Here is a 3,005-nt window from a genome sequence, read left to right as displayed (position 1 = left end):
GAAGAAAGTTTAAACAAAGTAAATATATTAGCCAAGGCTATCTTGATATAAAAAATAAAAATAAAAAATGAACTTGTCTCCACCATAAAGAGAGAAATCCTAGATCTGTTCAGGACTTCAATGCCCCTTAGAATTAAACGTTTATATGTGATGCCCGCATCTGAGTAATCGAATTGTCGATTCATTTAGACATTTTTTATTTTAATTATTTTTTAAGTTGAAATGGGCCGTCTATTCAAACCGGATGGTCAAACCATCAACCTATAAAGTGGCCAATCCGGTTCCGGTTCCGGTTCCTGGTCGATTTTTAAAACCTTGGCAGTTGGTAGGCGTTAGTAACCGCCATAAAAAAGCAGCCGTTAATGGTGAGCTTTTGGTTTGGACGACGCCAATACTTTTGCAGGTCAAGACCTGTTTTCGTGATCTTGCCGTGTCAATCGGTTTCATCTGTCGGTTAACAGAATTCCACTCCAGCAGCGATTTTTACGCGGAAATCTAAAACATAAATGAAGTGAAAATACAGACGAGATTGCCGCTTGTTCTCAACAGTTTTCACTGCAACTCCTATTAGTACTTCAAATCCTACTCCAACTAGGACTTTATCCTTGGTTCTTTACTATAAATAGATATGCTCTGCCTGCTTCTCATTCGCATACAGCATGCATCATCAACACTGAGAACATCTTCCTTAGTGAATAGTGATTACGGTAAGACTCTTCTTCCTTCTCTCTCTTTTTCTTCGTGCATGTTCTTCGTTGTATTTACCATTACATGCAGTGATATCTGTTCTTCTTCTTCTTTTCTCTTCTTTGTTTTATTTTCATTGTCCCGGCGGCGACCAATCTCCCTGCTCCTCGTTCTTTCTCTCTTTTCTTTCTTTCTTTCTTTCTTTCTTTCTTTCTCCCCCTGATTTTTCATCCACCCTGAATCGCCACCGCCGCTGTTTGTTTCTTTTCTTTAAAGAAAGGTAAAAAGAAAAAAAAAAGATCACATATACATGACACTTCCCTTTATTAGGAGAGATGGGCAGCATTTTAGGCCATGTGAAGTCTCTTATTAGCTCATGAGTTTCTGAAACGTCGCAATGTTTCATTCTTTTAAGAATATGTTCTGCTTTTTCATAAGTCGTGGTAGGCATGTTATAAAACATGTTTCAGGAGTCATATACCTTATACTGATGAGAGATGATTTGGGTAATTACTAATTCCAATATAAGAACGGTACTAACCCTAGTTATATCCGTTGTGTTCTATCTGATGATTGTTACCTGTAATAGCAAAACAATGGCAAATGGGTGTAAATGCTTGATATTCTCCTTTCCTTCTTCAAAGTTATATTGTTAAAATGAGGAGTCAAAAGTATGAGTTGCCATTTTCTTACCCTCAATTGTTTTTCATGTACAGAGATGCAACTAGGTCTAAGAAGAAAGATGCACCCAAAGATGCAACTGGGCAACAAGCAAAGTGGGGCTTGAAGCACGAAGCTGCAGACAAGGCAGAAGCCAAAAAACATGAGCAGCATTGTGATTACCCCCCTTCAACTGTAAATTACTAAGAAGACCAGGCGCGATCTACCTTCCGGTAGTTGAATATCATATTATTGTATGGGTTACCTCTTACGTTAGCCTGGTGGACTAATAACAGCATAGGTGGTTTAGATCTCTTGGTTCCAAGCTGGAAAATTCAAGTGATTCGGCCTTTTGTTGGGTTGTTTAAATTTTCTCTCTCCAGTTGCTGATCTGTTTTGCTACTTGTTAGTTTCTGTATTAAGTCGATCTGTGGATTTGTCAGATTCTCATACACCACTCCTTGAATTATAAATGTCTTGTGAAATTGCTTATCTGACATAAATATCTTCAATTAGTATATATGTTGTATCTACATCTTTCTTGCAGGCAGTGTGCGAGTAGAATAATTCTTCTTTAACTGAGCCATAGGTCATCTTAAAGAATTTTGTTTTAGCGATGAGGAAAAACAATTCATTTTGAACTTCTTTATTTAAAGTTTAAATGCTCCAAAACAAGACTTGATATATCAGCACTATTACACTAATATCTTATCAGAATTCCAAAGTATGCTTGAGGAAGAGTAGTAATAGGATAGATGACCTCGTGAAAATTCCTCCTTGTATGGTGAAGATTTAGGATCAATTAAAACCTTCACCTCGGTTGGGGGATTTTGCGGATAGGGAATGGGCCATTCCCTATAGCTGCGTAGCCCCAACAATTGGGCCACTCTCTCTTTTTCTTCCTTATTTGAAACTCTTGTTTTCCCTGTTTATGCCCTTTTTGACAAAATTCAACCCAACCTGGCCCAAACTGCATTTGTGCTGCTAGACATACAAGCATCCATCTCTAACATAGGAGATAAGAGGAATGACAATTCCTCTTGTGTAGAAAATTTGGACAAATGGACCAAATAATTTGAATTTGCTAGCTTGAAACCAAGGTTCTAAACCATCAATGCTGTGATTATTTTGCCAAACTAATGTAAGAGGTTACTTATACAATGAGATAATGTTCAACTACTGAAAAATTTACTTTTACCTGGTCTTGCTTATGTAATCACCTCCACCCCAACTGTATTTGGTAAATTGGTTTATCTACTTGAACTAGTTTATTTTGTTTCTCAACAAATTGTTGTTTTGTATTGTTTTTTCTTTCATGGGGTTGGGTTGAGTGTCTTAGGGAGAGTTTTATGTACTTGGGTTTCAGGGGCAAGGCGGGCTATGTCCTCCCCTGTTTTCTATCTGATTTATTAATAAAATTTTAAGGTGGCTACCCCTACACCTGGAGTAAATTTTGGGGTTGAATCTATGATACCTGAAAAACTTATTCAATTGCAGGCAAAAAAAAAAGAAAGAAAAATATTACCCTTGTTCTTAAAAATTGTTGATTTTTACGTTTGTGCATGTGCGCACACACACACACACACCATGTAGTCCTTTATCTTCTGTTTTGTTCATCTATAGAAGCATCTACGACAAACAATCTCTATAATAATTAA

The 3,005-nt window shown here is 37.0% G+C and overlaps 1 long non-coding RNA gene across 1 annotated transcript; it reads left to right on the top strand.

The window, feature by feature from the left end:
- Positions 1-380: 380 nt before the first annotated feature.
- On the top strand, positions 381-1,804 carry LOC148846516 (uncharacterized). Its single transcript, XR_016101731.1, has 2 exons — positions 381-707; positions 1,404-1,804. It is a non-coding gene; the product is annotated as an uncharacterized LOC148846516 (long non-coding RNA).
- Positions 1,805-3,005: the final 1,201 nt, after the last annotated feature.

The sequence above is a fragment of the Nelumbo lutea genome, chromosome 7 (assembly GCF_056320005.1).
Source record: "Nelumbo lutea isolate HS-2025 chromosome 7, American lotus-T2T, whole genome shotgun sequence".
NCBI lineage: Eukaryota > Viridiplantae > Streptophyta > Magnoliopsida > Proteales > Nelumbonaceae > Nelumbo > Nelumbo lutea.
The sequence above is the reverse complement of the archived record's forward strand: the minus strand, read 5'-3'. Positions and strand labels throughout refer to the sequence as shown.